Source organism: Cyanistes caeruleus, chromosome 21, assembly GCF_971803275.1.
Source record: "Cyanistes caeruleus chromosome 21, bCyaCae1.hap1.1, whole genome shotgun sequence".
NCBI lineage: Eukaryota > Metazoa > Chordata > Aves > Passeriformes > Paridae > Cyanistes > Cyanistes caeruleus.
The window spans coordinates 10,172,591-10,191,523 of NC_141721.1; positions in this window are offsets into that span (position 1 = coordinate 10,172,591).

The window sequence follows — 18,933 nt, forward strand, 5'->3', positions numbered from 1 at the left end:
CCTGGAAATACCTACAGCACTTGTGGGTAGCAAGGCAAACATGAGCCTCTTTTAGTGGCCCTTGAAATTGGCACACAAAGCCACAGGCCAGCTGAACCTGGCATCTCTGAATGGGTCTTTACATTCTTCCCAGAAAGATGAATGGCAATCACTATTTTGGCAGGGAGGAAAGTGCATCAGCTAGCAATTTGCTGTAGAAAATGTGCTTTCTGCTCCTCTCACAGCCAAAACTCCTACCCATTTCTTGGAAGTCCTTCTTAGATAAGGACCGTGTTCAACTGAGTGACAGTGAAGCCAAATGGCAATGCCGCAATCAATTGTCCTGTACACAATCTCCTTCATCCACGTGGAAGGTTACTCATGGGCACACAAGAGGACGGAAGAAACCCAAATGCATCGTTGGACATAATAAAGTCAGACGTGTTGAGGGATGAAGAAATCTTGCAGCGATATGGAAAGCTGCCCTGAAAACCCAGTTTGGGGAGAGCCTGAGCTCTTTTGTGCTTGTAGGCCTGAAGATGCTCAGCACCTTTCCCAGATGCTCAGCAGGCAGTAGGATTGTGCCTGAATCTGGCTCTGGAAATGCCAGTGCCTCAACTGAGAGCTGTGACAATGATTTCCATTGCATGGAGAGGGGCCACAGTCCTGCAAGAGTCTTTCAGCAGAGCAAACAGCAGCCTGGAGGGTGGGCAATGCTGCATCTGGACAACTGCATGCTCATCCTTCACCACAATGCAGAGCTGCCATGGATCACTTTTTCCATTTCTCCTCTTGGATATGTTTTGGACAAGTTGTTCTAGGTGGCTTTGGATGGTGATCCAAGTAGGAAGCAGCCATTCGCCTGCTGTGATATCCTTACAACTAGTCCTAACTTCTCATTGCCTTTGGTTTGATTGGGGGTGTTTTATCTGTTTGTTTGATTGGTTTCTTTGGGTTGGTTTCTTTGTGTTTTTCTCTGTTTTGCTTGGAGTTTCTTTTCCTTTTTTAGAAATGACTGGTGAAGTTGGCACAAGCAAACTCCAGAAAACGTAAAGCAGGCTTGACTTTCCAGAAATTGCTTTTGGCTGGCTTTAGCTGCACTCCCCAGGATCACGATCAGCAGTAGATATTTGCAGGTTTTACTCTGCATCCTCCGCCTGCCCAGATGTTGTTCAGTATTTCAGCAGTGGAGAAGACGATGGATATTTTGCTAAACCTCCTTTCAAACAACAAAACTTGGGTTAGCACGACAGAAAAGAAGAAAAGAAAATCTTCGCCAGTTAGAACAGAGCCAGAGTCCCACCATTTCCCCCTCCACTTTTCTTTCTTTTCTACATTTAGAGGTAAAGCTTCCATCTCCAAAAGCTTCCATCTCTCACTTCCTGATGTAGCCATTTGCTACCCTTTAGCCTTGACTGCCACGCATCGGACTGCTGTCCGTGTGGGGCTGGGGATGCTCAGCCTGGAAAGAGAAGGGGGCTGGCGAGGCCTCCCTGCAGCTCTAGGAAAGATGGGCACAGAGAGGAGAAGCCTTTCAACTGCAGGAGTGAGCTTGAAGTTGGATCTAATGAAGCTGCTCTTTTCCACTCCGGCTGCTGGGCCACTGGCCCAGGCTGTGCACAGAGGCTGGGGATGCTCCATCCTTGGCAACATCCAAGGCCAGCTGGGAGCGGGGCTCTGAGCAACCTATTCTGGGCAAAGATTGCTCCGCTTGGAACAAGATGGTCTTTAGGGTCCCTTCCAAGCCCAAGCACCCAGGGATTCCATTATTCATTCTACGGTCTCTGTTGTCCACTTCAGCCTGGGCCTGAACTCCTGGCAGTGATGTCACAGTGCACGCTCCAGCTAGAACTTCCAGCATCCAGCAACGGCCACAACACAACCCTTGGCTCCTTGTGCCAGCACGCTCTTCATTCACCCTGCTCCAAGCCTACCCCTGTCACCTTGTTGCCACCTGCTCCCTGATTCCCCCAGCAGTCCCCAAAGCTCCCCATCGCTTGGATTTTGCTCTCCATCCCTGCAGGATGTTTGCATTTGTTCCAAAAGAGGTATGGTACTATTCCACGGAGGCGGACACCCCGCAGCTGCCTGGCTGGGCTGGAGCTCTGTGGGACAGGGTGGGAAAGGGACCCCACGCTGAAATTTTGCTACCTCTGCAGGCTGGCACAGACGGAGAGGAGGAGACGGACGTCGATACACAGACTGATAGAGAAGAAGCCATGGAAGTGGACGGAGAGGATACTGGAGAGGAAGAGATGGATGTGGATATGTACGAGACAGAGGAAGAGATGGAGGTGGAAACGAAAGATTCTATTGAAGAGATGGATATTGATCTAAAAGACAAGGAGGAAGACATGGTCTTGGGATGAAGACCGATGCCAGCAGCAGAACAGGCAGGTGCTCCCCCCACAGGCAGAGTGGGTCCCCTGCTGCCAGCCTGGGGCCGGGCTGGGCACTTCCTGCTCAGGGGACACGCTAGCCCATGCACTGCATTCTGCTGGCCATCCCTGGCCTGGCCTGGGCTTGCTGTGGGCCACACAAGCCCTGTTCCAGTGCCTGGGCCACAGCCCCCAGCCAGGCTCCCTTCTGGCAGCAGAGTCCCACTGGGCCAGTGTCCCAGCCCGGCAGCACATGGAACACCCTTCCGTGCCTGACTGCACTGACCGTGCTACTTGTTTTTCTTCCAGGACTTAGGGACATCACAGACACAGATGCCACCCTGCTGTACATACGTTTTACAGTTGTTGTGTTCAGGATAGAAGTTTTAGAGTTTGTTTAAGTTGTCTGTAAATACGTTTCATAGAGTTTTGTTAGATCTCTTCTCAGGTAAATAGGTTCTATAGTTTGTTGTTGTTGTTGTTGTTGTTGTTGTTACCAATATTCTTACAGTGTAAATATGTGGTGTAGTTCATTCTTGTTCCTTTTCTTCTACAGATAAACAGTCTTTGATTTTCACACCCCAGTTCTCTTTGCATTTTCTTCGGGCACATTTGCAAAGCTGTGGGTTGTTTCGGGAACAATGTTTGCAGGACTCTAAAAAGAGTATCAAAACCGCTCTGCCACACTCTCAGCTGCTGCTGCCCCAAAAAGCACTGGCTGGCTTTGCTCACACAATCACAGTTGTGGTGGCATTTCTACCACACCACAGGACAGCGATGTTTTCCCTCTTCTCCTGGAAATACCTACAGCACTTGTGGGTAGCAAGGCAAACATGAGCCTCTTTTAGTGGCCCTTGAAATTGGCACACAAAGCCACAGGCCAGCTGAACCTGGCATCTCTGAATGGGTCTTTACATTCTTCCCAGAAAGATGAATGGCAATCACTATTTTGGCAGGGAGGAAAGTGCATCAGCTAGCAATTTGCTGTAGAAAATGTGCTTTCTGCTCCTCTCACAGCCAAAACTCCTACCCATTTCTTGGAAGTCCTTCTTAGATAAGGACCGTGTTCAACTGAGTGACAGTGAAGCCAAATGGCAATGCCGCAATCAATTGTCCTGTACACAATCTCCTTCATCCACGTGGAAGGTTACTCATGGGCACACAAGAGGACGGAAGAAACCCAAATGCATCGTTGGACATAATAAAGTCAGACGTGTTGAGGGATGAAGAAATCTTGCAGCGATATGGAAAGCTGCCCTGAAAACCCAGTTTGGGGAGAGCCTGAGCTCTTTTGTGCTTGTAGGCCTGAAGATGCTCAGCACCTTTCCCAGATGCTCAGCAGGCAGTAGGATTGTGCCTGAATCTGGCTCTGGAAATGCCAGTGCCTCAACTGAGAGCTGTGACAATGATTTCCATTGCATGGAGAGGGGCCACAGTCCTGCAAGAGTCTTTCAGCAGAGCAAACAGCAGCCTGGAGGGTGGGCAATGCTGCATCTGGACCACTGCATGCTCATCCTTCACCACAATGCAGAGCTGCCATGGATCACTTTTTCCATTTCTCCTCTTGGATATGTTTTGGAGAAGTTGTTCTAGGTGGCTTTGGATGGTGATCCAAGTAGGAAGCAGCCATTCGCCTGCTGTGATATCCTTACAACTAGTCCTAACTTCTCATTGCCTTTGGTTTGATTGGGGGTGTTTTATCTGTTTGTTTGATTGGTTTCTTTGGGTTGGTTTCTTTGTGTTTTTCTCTCTTTTGCTTGGAGTTTCTTTTCCTTTTTTAGAAATGACTGGTGAAGTTGGCACAAGCAAACTCCAGAAAACGTAAAGCAGGCTTGACTTTCCAGAAATTGCTTTTGGCTGGCTTTAGCTGCATTCCCCAGGATCACGATCAGCAGTAGATATTTGCAGGTTTTGCTCTGCATCCTCAGCCTGCCCAGATGTTGTTCAGTGTTTCAGCAGTGGAGAAGACGATGGATATTTTGCTAAACCTCCTTTCAAACAACAAAACTTGGGTTAGCACGACAGAAAAGAAGAAAAGAAAATCTTCGCCAGTTAGAACAGAGCCAGAGTCCCACCATTTCCCCCTCCACTTTTCTTTCTTTTCTACATTTAGAGGTAAAGCTTCCATCTCCAAAAGCTTCCATCTCTCACTTCCTGATGTAGCCATTTGCTACCCTTTAGCCTTGACTGCCACGCATCGGACTGCTGTCCGTGTGGGGCTGGGGATGCTCAGCCTGGAAAGAGAAGGGGGCTGGCGAGGCCTCCCTGCAGCTCTAGGAAAGATGGGCACAGAGAGGAGAAGCCTTTCAACTGCAGGAGTGAGCTTGAAGTTGGATCTAATGAAGCTGCTCTTTTCCACTCCGGCTGCTGGGCCACTGGCCCAGGCTGTGCACAGAGGCTGGGGATGCTCCATCCTTGGCAACATCCAAGGCCAGCTGGGAGCGGGGCTCTGAGCAACCTATTCTGGGCAAAGATTGCTCCGCTTGGAACAAGATGGTCTTTAGGGTCCCTTCCAAGCCCAAGCACCCAGGGATTCCATTATTCATTCTACGGTCTCTGTTGTCCACTTCAGCCTGGGCCTGAACTCCTGGCAGTGATGTCACAGTGCACGCTCCAGCTAGAACTTCCAGCATCCAGCAACGGCCACAACACAACCCTTGGCTCCTTGTGCCAGCACGCTCTTCATTCACCCTGCTCCAAGCCTACCCCTGTCACCTTGTTGCCACCTGCTCCCTGATTCCCCCAGCAGTCCCCAAAGCTCCCCATCGCTTGGATTTTGCTCTCCATCCCTGCAGGATGTTTGCATTTGTTCCAAAAGAGGTATGGTACTATTCCACGGAGGCGGACACCCCGCAGCTGCCTGGCTGGGCTGGAGCTCTGTGGGACAGGGTGGGAAAGGGACCCCACGCTGAAATTTTGCTACCTCTGCAGGCTGGCACAGACGGAGAGGAGGAGACGGACGTCGATACACAGACTGATAGAGAAGAAGCCATGGAAGTGGACGGAGAGGATACTGGAGAGCAAGAGATGGATGTGGATATGTACGAGACAGAGGAAGAGATGGAGGTGGAAACGAAAGATTCTATTGAAGAGATGGATATTGATCTAAAAGACAAGGAGGAAGACATGGTCTTGGGATGAAGACCGATGCCAGCAGCAGAACAGGCAGGTGCTCCCCCCACAGGCAGAGTGGGTCCCCTGCTGCCAGCCTGGGGCCGGGCTGGGCACTTCCTGCTCAGGGGACACGCTAGCCCATGCACTGCATTCTGCTGGCCATCCCTGGCCTGGCCTGGGCTTGCTGTGGGCCACACAAGCCCTGTTCCAGTGCCTGGGCCACAGCCCCCAGCCAGGCTCCCTTCTGGCAGCAGAGTCCCACTGGGCCAGTGTCCCAGCCCGGCAGCACATGGAACACCCTTCCGTGCCTGACTGCACTGACCGTGCTACTTGTTTTTCTTCCAGGACTTAGGGACATCACAGACACAGATGCCACCCTGCTGTACATACGTTTTACAGTTGTTGTGTTCAGGATAGAAGTTTTAGAGTTTGTTTAAGTTGTCTGTAAATACATTTCATAGAGTTTTGTTAGATCTCTTCTCAGGTAAATAGGTTCTATAGTTTGTTGTTGTTGTTGTTGTTGTTGTTGTTGTTGTTACCAATATTCTTACAGTGTAAATATGTGGTGTAGTTCATTCTTGTTCCTTTTCTTCTACACATAAACAGTCTTTGATTTTCACACCCCAGTTCTCTTTGCATTTTCTTCGGGCACATTTGCAAAGCTGTGGGTTGTTTCGGGAACAATGTTTGCAGGACTCTAAAAAGAGTATCAAAACCGCTCTGCCACACTCTCAGCTGCTGCTGCTGCCCCAAAAAGCACTGGCTGGCTTTGCTCACACAATCACAGTTGTGGTGGCATTTCTACCACACCACAGGACAGCGATGTTTTCCCTCTTCTCCTGGAAATACCTACAGCACTTGTGGGTAGCAAGGCAAACATGAGCCTCTTTTAGTGGCCCTTGAAATTGGCACACAAAGCCACAGGCCAGCTGAACCTGGCATCTCTGAATGGGTCTTTACATTCTTCCCAGAAAGATGAATGGCAATCACTATTTTGGCAGGGAGGAAAGTGCATCAGCTAGCAATTTGCTGTAGAAAATGTGCTTTCTGCTCCTCTCACAGCCAAAACTCCTACCCATTTCTTGGAAGTCCTTCTTAGATAAGGACCGTGTTCAACTGAGTGACAGTGAAGCCAAATGGCAATGCCGCAATCAATTGTCCTGTACACAATCTCCTTCATCCACGTGGAAGGTTACTCATGGGCACACAAGAGGACGGAAGAAACCCAAATGCATCGTTGGACATAATAAAGTCAGACGTGTTGAAGGATGAAGAAATCTTGCAGCGATATGGAAAGCTGCCCTGAAAACCCAGTTTGGGGAGAGCCTGAGCTCTTTTGTGCTTGTAGGCCTGAAGATGCTCAGCACCTTTCCCAGATGCTCAGCAGGCAGTAGGATTGTGCCTGAATCTGGCTCTGGAAATGCCAGTGCCTCAACTGAGAGCTGTGACAATGATTTCCATTGCATGGAGAGGGGCCACAGTCCTGCAAGAGTCTTTCAGCAGAGCAAACAGCAGCCTGGAGGGTGGGCAATGCTGCATCTGGACCACTGCATGCTCATCCTTCACCACAATGCAGAGCTGCCATGGATCACTTTTTCCATTTCTCCTCTTGGATATGTTTTGGACAAGTTGTTCTAGGTGGCTTTGGATGGTGATCCAAGTAGGAAGCAGCCATTCGCCTGCTGTGATATCCTTACAACTAGTCCTAACTTCTCATTGCCTTTGGTTTGATTGGGGGTGTTTTATCTGTTTGTTTGATTGGTTTCTTTGGGTTGGTTTCTTTGTGTTTTTCTCTCTTTTGCTTGGAGTTTCTTTTCCTTTTTTAGAAATGACTGGTGAAGTTGGCACAACCAAACTCCAGAAAACGTAAAGCAGGCTTGACTTTCCAGAAATTGCTTTTGGCTGGCTTTAGCTGCATTCCCCAGGATCACGATCAGCAGTAGATATTTGCAGGTTTTGCTCTGCATCCTCAGCCTGCCCAGATGTTGTTCAGTGTTTCAGAAGTGGAGAAGACGATGGATATTTTGCTAAACCTCCTTTCAAACAACAAAACTTGGGTTAGCACGACAGAAAAGAAGAAAAGAAAATCTTCGCCAGTTAGAACAGAGCCAGAGTCCCACCATTTCCCCCTCCACTTTTCTTTCTTTTCTACATTTAGAGGTAAAGCTTCCATCTCCAAAAGCTTCCATCTCTCACTTCCTGATGTAGCCATTTGCTACCCTTTAGCCTTGACTGCCACGCATCGGACTGCTGTCCGTGTGGGGCTGGGGATGCTCAGCCTGGAAAGAGAAGGGGGCTGGCGAGGCCTCCCTGCAGCTCTAGGAAAGATGGGCACAGAGAGGAGAAGCCTTTCAACTGCAGGAGTGAGCTTGAAGTTGGATCTAATGAAGCTGCTCTTTTCCACTCCGGCTGGTGGGGCACTGGCCCAGGCTGTGCACAGAGGCTGGGGATGCTCCATCCTTGGCAACATCCAAGGCCAGCTGGGAGCGGGGCTCTGAGCAACCTATTCTGGGCAAAGATTGCTCCGCTTGGAACAAGATGGTCTTTAGGGTCCCTTCCAAGCCCAAGCACCCAGGGATTCCATTATTCATTCTACGGTCTCTGTTGTCCACTTCAGCCTGGGCCTGAACTCCTGGCAGTGATGTCACAGTGCACGCTCCAGCTAGAACTTCCAGCATCCAGCAACGGCCACAACACAACCCTTGGCTCCTTGTGCCAGCACGCTCTTCATTCACCCTGCTCCAAGCCTACCCCTGTCACCTTGTTGCCACCTGCTCCCTGATTCCCCCAGCAGTCCCCAAAGCTCCCCATCACTTGGATTTTGCTCTCCATCCCTGCAGGATGTTTGCATTTGTTCCAAAAGAGGTATGGTACTATTCCACGGAGGCGGACACCCCGCAGCTGCCTGGCTGGGCTGGAGCTCTGTGGGACAGGGTGGGAAATTTTGCTACCTCTGCAGGCTGGCACAGACGGAGAGGAGGAGACGGACGTCGATACACAGACTGATAGAGAAGAAGCCATGGAAGTGGACGGAGAGGATACTGGAGAGGAAGAGATGGATGTGGATATGTACGAGACAGAGGAAGAGATGGAGGTGGAAACGAAAGATTCTATTGAAGAGATGGATATTGATCTAAAAGACAAGGAGGAAGACATGGTCTTGGGATGAAGACCGATGCCAGCAGCAGAACAGGCAGGTGCTCCCCCCACAGGCAGAGTGGGTCCCCTGCTGCCAGCCTGGGGCCGGGCTGGGCACTTCCTGCTCAGGGGACACGCTAGCCCATGCACTGCATTCTGCTGGCCATCCCTGGCCTGGCCTGGGCTTGCTGTGGGCCACACAAGCCCTGTTCCAGTGCCTGGGCCACAGCCCCCAGCCAGGCTCCCTTCTGGCAGCAGAGTCCCACTGGGCCAGTGTCCCAGCCCGGCAGCACATGGAACACCCTTCCGTGCCTGACTGCACTGACCGTGCTACTTGTTTTTCTTCCAGGACTTAGGGACATCACAGACACAGATGCCACCCTGCTGTACATACGTTTTACAGTTGTTGTGTTCAGGATAGAAGTTTTAGAGTTTGTTTAAGTTGTCTGTAAATACGTTTCATAGAGTTTTGTTAGATCTCTTCTCAGGTAAATAGGTTCTATAGTTTGTTGTTGTTGTTGTTGTTGTTGTTACCAATATTCTTACAGTGTAAATATGTGGTGTAGTTCATTCTTGTTCCTTTTCTTCTACAGATAAACAGTGTTTGATTTTCACACCCCAGTTCTCTTTGCATTTTCTTCGGGCACATTTGCAAAGCTGTGGGTTGTTTCGGGAACAATGTTTGCAGGACTCTAAAAAGAGTATCAAAACCGCTCTGCCACACTCTCCGCTGCTGCTGCTGCCCCAAAAAGCACTGGCTGGCTTTGCTCACACATTCACAGTTGTGGTGGCATTTCTACCACACCACAGGACAGCGATGTTTTCCCTCTTCTCCTGGAAATACCTACAGCACTTGTGGGTAGCAAGGCAAACATGAGCCTCTTTTAGTGGCCCTTGAAATTGGACATGTGAAATGAGGCACACAAAGCCACAGGCCAGCTGAACCTGGCATCTCTGAATGGGTCTTTACATTCTTCCCAGGAAGATGAATGGCAATCACTATTTTGGCAGGGAGGAAAGTGCATCAGCTAGCAATTTGCTGTAGAAAATGTGCTTTCTGCTCCTCTCACAGCCAAAACTCCTACCCATTTCTTGGAAGTCCTTCTTAGATAAGGACCGTGTTCAACTGAGTGACAGTGAAGCCAAATGGCAATGCCAAAATCAATTGTCCTGTACACAATCTCCTTCATCCACGTGGAAGGTTACTCACGGGCACACAAGAGGATGGAAGAAACCCAAATGCATCGTTGGACATAATAAAGTCAGACGTGTTGAGGGATGAAGAAATCTTGCAGCGATATGGAAAGCTGCCCTGAAAACCCAGTTTGGGGAGAGCCTGAGCTCTTTTGTGCTTGTAGGCCTGAAAATGCTCAGCACCTTTCCCAGATGCTCAGCAGGCAGTAGGATTGTGCCTGAATCTGGCTCTGGAAATGCCAGTGCCTCAACTGAGAGCTGTGGCAATGATTTCCATTGCATGGAGAGGGGCCACAGTCCTGCAAGAGTCTTTCAGCAGAGCAAACAGCAGCCTGGAGGGTGGGCAATGCTGCATCTGGACCACTGCATGCTCATCCTGCACCACAATGCAGAGCTGCCATGGATCACTTTTTCCATTTCTCCTGTTGGATATGTTTTGGAGAAGTTGTTCTAGGTGGCTTTGGATGGTGATCCAAGTAGGAAGCAGCCATTCGCCTGCTGTGATATCCTTACAACTAGTCCTAACTTCTCATTGCCTTTGGTTTGATTGGGGGTGTTTTATCTGTTTGTTTGATTGGTTTCTTTGGGTTGGTTTCTTTGTGTTTTTCTCTGTTTTGCTTGGAGTTTCTTTTCCTTTTTTAGAAATGACTGGTGAAGTTGGCACAAGCAAACTCCAGAAAACGTAAAGCAGGCTTGACTTTCCAGAAATTGCTTTTGGCTGGCTTTAGCTGCATTCCCCAGGATCACGATCAGCAGTAGATATTTGCAGGTTTTGCTCTGCATCCTCAGCCTGCCCAGATGTTGTTCAGTGTTTCAGCAGTGGAGAAGACGATGGATATTTTGCTAAACCTCCTTTCAAACAACAAAACTTGGGTTAGCACGACAGAAAAGAAGAAAAGAAAATCTTCGCCAGTTAGAACAGAGCCAGAGTCCCACCATTTCCCCCTCCACTTTTCTTTCTTTTCTACATTTAGAGGTAAAGCTTCCATCTCCAAAAGCTTCCATCTCTCACTTCCTGATGTAGCCATTTGCTACCCTTTAGCCTTGACTGCCACGCATCGGACTGCTGTCCGTGTGGGGCTGGGGATGCTCAGCCTGGAAAGAGAAGGGGGCTGGCGAGGCCTCCCTGCAGCTCTAGGAAAGATGGGCACAGAGAGGAGAAGCCTTTCAACTGCAGGAGTGAGCTTGAAGTTGGATCTAATGAAGCTGCTCTTTTCCACTCCGGCTGGTGGGGCACTGGCCCAGGCTGTGCACAGAGGCTGGGGATGCTCCATCCTTGGCAACATCCAAGGCCAGCTGGGAGCGGGGCTCTGAGCAACCTATTCTGGGCAAAGATTGCTCCGCTTGGAACAAGATGGTCTAAAGACCATCCCTTCCAAGCCCAAGCACCCAGGGATTCCATTATTCATTCTACGGTCTCTGTTGTCCACTTCAGCCTGGGCCTGAACTCCTGGCAGTGATGTCACAGTGCACGCTCCAGCTAGAACTTCCAGCATCCAGCAACGGCCACAACACAACCCTTGGCTCCTTGTGCCAGCACGCTCTTCATTCACCCTGCTCCAAGCCTACCCCTGTCACCTTGTTGCCACCTGCTCCCTGATTCCCCCAGCAGTCCCCAAAGCTCCCCATCGCTTGGATTTTGCTCTCCATCCCTGCAGGATGTTTGCATTTGTTCCAAAAGAGGTATGGTACTATTCCACGGAGGCGGACACCCCGCAGCTGCCTGGCTGGGCTGGAGCTCTGTGGGACAGGGTGGGAAATTTTGCCACCTCTGCAGGCTGGCACAGACGGAGAGGAGGAGACGGACGTCGATACACAGACTGATAGAGAAGAAGCCATGGAAGTGGACGGAGAGGATACTGGAGAGGAAGACATGGATGTGGATATGTACGAGACAGAGGAAGAGATGGAGGTGGAAACGAAAGATTCTATTGAAGAGATGGATATTGATCTAAAAGACAAGGAGGAAGACATGGTCTTGGGATGAAGACCGATGCCAGCAGCAGAACAGGCAGGTGCTCCCCCCACAGGCAGAGTGGGTCCCCTGCTGCCAGCCTGGGGCCGGGCTGGGCACTTCCTGCTCAGGGGACACGCTAGCCCATGCACTGCATTCTGCTGGCCATCCCTGGCCTGGCCTGGGCTTGCTGTGGGCCACACAAGCCCTGTTCCAGTGCCTGGGCCACAGCCCCCAGCCAGGCTCCCTTCTGGCAGCATGCCACCACAGATGCCACCCTGCTGTACATACGTTTTACAGTTGTTGTGTTCAGGATAGAAGTTTTAGAGTTTGTTTAAGTTGTCTGTAAATATGTTTCATAGAGTTTTGTTAGATCTCTTCTCAGGTAAATAGGTTCTATAGTTTGTTGTTGTTGTTGTTGTTGTTGTTACCAATATTCTTACAGTGTAAATATGTGGTGTAGTTCATTCTTGTTCCTTTTCTTCTACAGATAAACAGTCTTTGATTTTCACACCCCAGTTCTCTTTGCATTTTCTTCGGGCACATTTGCAAAGCTGTGGGTTGTTTCGGGAACAATGTTTGCAGGACTCTAAAAAGAGTATCAAAACCGCTCTGCCACACTCTCCGCTGCTGCTGCTGCCCCAAAAAGCACTGGCTGGCTTTGCTCACACATTCACAGTTGTGGTGGCATTTCTACCACACCACAGGACAGCGATGTTTTCCCTCTTCTCCTGGAAATACCTACAGCACTTGTGGGTAGCAAGGCAAACATGAGCCTCTTTTAGTGGCCCTTGAAATTGGACATGTGAAATGAGGCACACAAAGCCACAGGCCAGCTGAACCTGGCATCTCTGAATGGGTCTTTACATTCTTCCCAGGAAGATGAATGGCAATCACTATTTTGGCAGGGAGGAAAGTGCATCAGCTAGCAATTTGCTGTAGAAAATGTGCTTTCTGCTCCTCTCACAGCCAAAACTCCTACCCATTTCTTGGAAGTCCTTCTTAGATAAGGACCGTGTTCAACTGAGTGACAGTGAAGCCAAATGGCAATGCCAAAATCAATTGTCCTGTACACAATCTCCTTCATCCACGTGGAAGGTTACTCACGGGCACACAAGAAGATGGAAGAAACCCAAATGCATCGTTGGACATAATAAAGTCAGACGTGTTGAGGGATGAAGAAATCTTGCAGCGATATGGAAAGCTGCCCTGAAAACCCAGTTTGGGGAGAGCCTGAGCTCTTTTGTGCTTGTAGGCCTGAAAATGCTCAGCACCTTTCCCAGATGCTCAGCAGGCAGTAGGATTGTGCCTGAATCTGGCTCTGGAAATGCCAGTGCCTCAACTGAGAGCTGTGGCAATGATTTCCATTGCATGGAGAGGGGCCACAGTCCTGCAAGAGTCTTTCAGCAGAGCAAACAGCAGCCTGGAGGGTGGGCAATGCTGCATCTGGACCACTGCATGCTCATCCTGCACCACAATGCAGAGCTGCCATGGATCACTTTTTCCATTTCTCCTGTTGGATATGTTTTGGACAAGTTGTTCTAGGTGGCTTTGGATGGTGATCCAAGTAGGAAGCAGCCATTCGCCTGCTGTGATATCCTTACAACTAGTCCTAACTTCTCATTGCCTTTGGTTTGATTGGGGGTGTTTTATCTGTTTGTTTGATTGGTTTCTTTGGGTTGGTTTCTTTGTGTTTTTCTCTGTTTTGCTTGGAGTTTCTTTTCCTTTTTTAGAAATGACTGGTGAAGTTGGCACAAGCAAACTCCAGAAAACGTAAAGCAGGCTTGACTTTCCAGAAATTGCTTTTGGCTGGCTTTAGCTGCATTCCCCAGGATCACAGGATCAGCAGTAGATATTTGCAGGTTTTGCTCTGCATCCTCAGCCTGCCCAGATGTTGTTCAGTGTTTCAGCAGTGGAGAAGACGATGGATATTTTGCTAAACCTCCTTTCAAACAACAAAACTTGGGTTAGCACGACAGAAAAGAAGAAAAGAAAATCTTCGCCAGTTAGAACAGAGCCAGAGTCCCACCATTTCCCCCTCCACTTTTCTTTCTTTTCTACATTTAGAGGTAAAGCTTCCATCTCCAAAAGCTTCCATCTCTCACTTCCTGATGTAGCCATTTGCTACCCTTTAGCCTTGACTGCCACGCATCGGACTGCTGTCCGTGTGGGGCTGGGGATGCTCAGCCTGGAAAGAGAAGGGGGCTGGCGAGGCCTCCCTGCAGCTCTAGGAAAGATGGGCACAGAGAGGAGAAGCCTTTCAACTGCAGGAGTGAGCTTGAAGTTGGATCTAATGAAGCTGCTCTTTTCCACTCCGGCTGCTGGGCCACTGGCCCAGGCTGTGCACAGAGGCTGGGGATGCTCCATCCTTGGCAACATCCAAGGCCAGCTGGGAGCGGGGCTCTGAGCAACCTATTCTGGGCAAAGATTGCTCCGCTTGGAACAAGATGGTCTTTAGGGTCCCTTCCAAGCCCAAGCACCCAGGGATTCCATTATTCATTCTACGGTCTCTGTTGTCCACTTCAGCCTGGGCCTGAACTCCTGGCAGTGATGTCACAGTGCACGCTCCAGCTAGAACTTCCAGCATCCAGCAACGGCCACAACACAACCCTTGGCTCCTTGTGCCAGCACGCTCTTCATTCACCCTGCTCCAAGCCTACCCCTGTCACCTTGTTGCCACCTGCTCCCTGATTCCCCCAGCAGTCCCCAAAGCTCCCCATCGCTTGGATTTTGCTCTCCATCCCTGCAGGATGTTTGCATTTGTTCCAAAAGAGGTATGGTACTATTCCACGGAGGCGGACACCCCGCAGCTGCCTGGCTGGGCTGGAGCTCTGCGGGACAGGGTGGGAAATTTTGCTACCTCTGCAGGCTGGCACAGACGGAGAGGAGGAGACGGACGTCGATACACAGACTGATAGAGAAGAAGCCATGGAAGTGGACGGAGAGGATACTGGAGAGGAAGACATGGATGTGGATATGTACGAGACAGAGGAAGAGATGGAGGTGGAAACGAAAGATTCTATTGAAGAGATGGATATTGATCTAAAAGACAAGGAGGAAGACATGGTCTTGGGATGAAGACCGATGCCAGCAGCAGAACAGGCAGGTGCTCCCCACAGGCAGAGTGGGGCCCCTGCTGCCAGCCTGGGGCCGGGCTGGGCACTTCCTGCTCAGGGACACGCTAGCCCATGCACTGCATTCTGCTGGCCATCCCTGGCCTGGCCTGGGCTTGCTGTGGGCCACACAAGCCCTGTTCCAGTGCCTGGGCCACAGCCCCCAGCCAGGCTCCCTTCTGGCAGCAGAGTCCCACTGGGCCAGTGTCCCAGCCTGGCAGCACATGGAACACCCTTCCGTGCCTGACTGCACTGACCGTGCTACTTGTTTTTCTTCCAGGACTTAGGGACATCACAGACACAGATGCCACCCTGCTGTACATACGTTTTACAGTTGTTGTGTTCAGGATAGAAGTTTTAGAGTTTGTTTAAGTTGTCTGTAAATACGTTTCATAGAGTTTTGTTAGATCTGTTCTCAGGTAAATAGGTTCTATAGTTTGTTGTTGTTGTTGTTGTTGTTGTTACCAATATTCTTACAGTGTAAATATGTGGTGTAGTTCATTCTTGTTCCTTTTCTTCTACAGATAAACAGTGTTTGATTTTCACACCCCAGTTCTCTTTGCATTTTCTTCGGGCACATTTGCAAAGCTGTGGGTTGTTTCGGGAACAATGTTTGCAGGACTCTAAAAAGAGTATCAAAACCGCTCTGCCACACTCTCAGCTGCTGCTGCTGCCCCAAAAAGCACTGGCTGGCTTTGCTCACACAATCACAGTTGTGGAGGCATTTCTACCACACCACAGGACAGCGATGTTTTCCCTCTTCTCCTGGAAATACCTACAGCACTTGTGGGTAGCAAGGCAAACATGAGCCTCTTTTAGTGGCCCTTGAAATTGGACATGTGAAATGAGGCACACAAAGCCACAGGCCAGCTGAACCTGGCATCTCTGAATGGGTCTTTACATTCTTCCCAGGAAGATGAATGGCAATCACTATTTTGGCAGGGAGGAAAGTGCATCAGCTAGCAATTTGCTGTAGAAAATGTGCTTTCTGCTCCTCTCACAGCCAAAACTCCTACCCATTTCTTGGAAGTCCTTCTTAGATAAGGACCGTGTTCAACTGAGTGACAGTGAAGCCAAATGGCAATGCCTCAATCAATTGTCCTGTACACAATCTCCTTCATCCACGTGGAAGGTTACTCACGGGCACACAAGAGGACAGAAGAAACCCAAATGCATCGTTGGACATAATAAAGTCAGACGTGTGGAGGGATGAAGAAATCTTGCAGAGATATGGAAAGCTGCCCTGAAAACCCAGTTTGGGGAGAGCCTGAGCTCTTTTGTGCTTCTAGGCCTGAAGATGCTCAGCACCTTTCCCAGATGCTCAGCAGGCAGTAGGATTGTGCCTGAATCTGGCTCTGGAAATGCCAGTGCGTCAACTGAGAGCTGTGGCAATGATTTCCATTGCATGGAGAGGGGCCACAGTCCTGCAAGAGTCTTTCAGCAGAGCAAACAGCAGCCTGGAGGGTGGGCAATGCTGCATCTGGACCACTGCATGCTCATCCTTCACCACAATGCAGAGCTGCCATGGATCACTTTTTCCATTTCTCCTGTTGGATATGTTTTGGAGAAGTTGTTCTAGGTGGCTTTGGATGGTGATCCAAGTAGGAAGCAGCCATTCGCCTGCTGTGATATCCTTACAACTAGTCCTAACTTCTCATTGCCTTTGGTTTGATTGGGGGTGTTTTATCTGTTTGTTTGATTGGTTTCTTTGGGTTGGTTTCTTTGTGTTTTTCTCTCTTTTGCTTGGAGTTTCTTTTCCTTTTTTAGAAATGACTGGTGAAGTTGGCACAAGCAAACTCCAGAAAACGTAAAGCAGGCTTGACTTTCCAGAAATTGCTTTTGGCTGGCTTTAGCTGCATTCCCCAGGATCATGATCAGCAGTAGATATTTGCAGGTTTTGCTCTGCATCCTCAGCCTGCCCAGGTGTTCAGTGTTTCAGCAGTGGAGAAGACGATGGATATTTTGCTAAACCTCCTTTCAAACAACAAAACTTGGGTTAGCACGACAGAAAAGAAGAAAAGAAAATCTTCGCCAGTTAGAACAGAGCCAGAGTCCCACCATTTCCCCCTCCACTTTTCTTTCTTTTCTACATTTAGAGGTAAAGCTTCCATCTCCAAAAGCTTCCATCTCTCACTTCCTGATGTAGCCATTTGCTACCCTTTAGCCTTGACTGCCACGCATCGGACTGCTGTCCGTGTGGGGCTGGGGATGCTCAGCCTGGAAAGAGAAGGGGGCTGGCGAGGCCTCCCTGCAGCTCTAGGAAAGATGGGCACAGAGAGGAGAAGCCTTTCAAATGCAGGAGTGAGCTTGAAGTTGGATCTAATGAAGCTGCTCTTTTCCACTCCGGCTGCTGGACCACTGGCCCAGGCTGTGCACAGAGGCTGGGGATGCTCCATCCTTGGCAACATCCAAGGCCAGCTGGGAGCAAGGCTCTGAGCAACCTATTCTGGGCAAAGATTGCTCCGCTTGGAACAAGATGGTCTTTAGGGTCCCTTCCAAGCCCAAGCACCCAGGGATTCCATTATTCATTCTACGGTCTCTGTTGTCCACTTCAGCCTGGGCCTGAACTCCTGGCAGTGATGTCACAGTGCACGCTCCAGCTAGAACTTCCAGCATCCAGCAACGGCCACAACACAACCCTTGGCTCCTTGTGCCAGCACGCTCTTCATTCACCCTGCTCCAAGCCTACCCCTGTCACCTTGTTGCCACCTGCTCCCTGATTCCCCCAGCAGTCCCCAAAGCTCCCCATCGCTTGGATTTTGCTCTCCATCCCTGTAGGATGTTTGCATTTGTTCCAAAAGAGGTATGGTACTATTCCACGGAGGCGGACACCCCGCAGCTGCCTGGCTGGGCTGGAGCTCTGCGGGACAGGGTGGGAAATTTTGCTACCTCTGCAGGCTGGCACAGACGGAGAGGAGGAGACGGACGTCGATACACAGACTGATAGAGAAGAAGCCATGGAAGTGGACGGAGAGGATACTGGAGAGGAAGACATGGATGTGGATATGTACGAGACAGAGGAAGAGATGGAGGTGGAAACGAAAGATTCTATTGAAGAGATGGATATTGATCTAAAAGACAAGGAGGAAGACATGGTCTTGGGATGAAGACCGATGCCAGCAGCAGAACAGGCAGGTGCTCCCCACAGGCAGAGTGGGGCCCCTGCTGCCAGCCTGGGGCCGGGCTGGGCACTTCCTGCTCAGGGACACGCTAGCCCATGCACTGCATTCTGCTGGCCATCCCTGGCCTGGCCTGGGCTTGCTGTGGGCCACACAAGCCCTGTTCCAGTGCCTGGGCCACAGCCCCCAGCCAGGCTCCCTTCTGGCAGCAGAGTCCCACTGGGCCAGTGTCCCAGCCCGGCAGCACATGGAACACCCTTCCGTGCCTGACTGCACTGACCGTGCTACTTGTTTTTCTTCCAGGACTTAGGGACATCACAGACACAGATGCCACCCTGCTGTACATACGTTTTACAGTTGTTGTGTTCAGGATAGAAGTTTTAGAGTTTGTTTAAGTTGTCTGTAAATACGTTTCATAGAGTTTTGTTAGATCTGTTCTCAGGTAAATAGGTTCTATAGTTTGTTGTTGTTGTTGTTGTTGTTGTTACCAATATTCTTACAGTGTAAATATGTGGTGTAGTTCATTCTTGTTCCTTTTCTTCTACAGATAAACAGTCTTTGATTTTCACACCCCAGTTCTCTTTGCATTTTCTTCGGGCACATTTGCAAAGCTGTGGGTTGTTTCGGGAACAATGTTTGCCGGACTCTAAAAAGAGTATCAAAACCGCTCTGCCACACTCTCAGCTGCTGCTGCTGCCCCAAAAAGCACTGGCTGGCTTTGCTCACACAATCACAGTTGTGGTGGCATTTCTACCACACCACAGGACAGCGATGTTTTCCCTCTTCTCCTGGAAATACCTACAGCACTTGTGGGTAGCAAGGCAAACATGAGCCTCTTTTAGTGGCCCTTGAAATTGGACATGTGAAATGAGGCACACAAAGCCACAGGCCAGCTGAACCTGGCATCTCTGAATGGGTCTTTACATTCTTCCCAGGAAGATGAA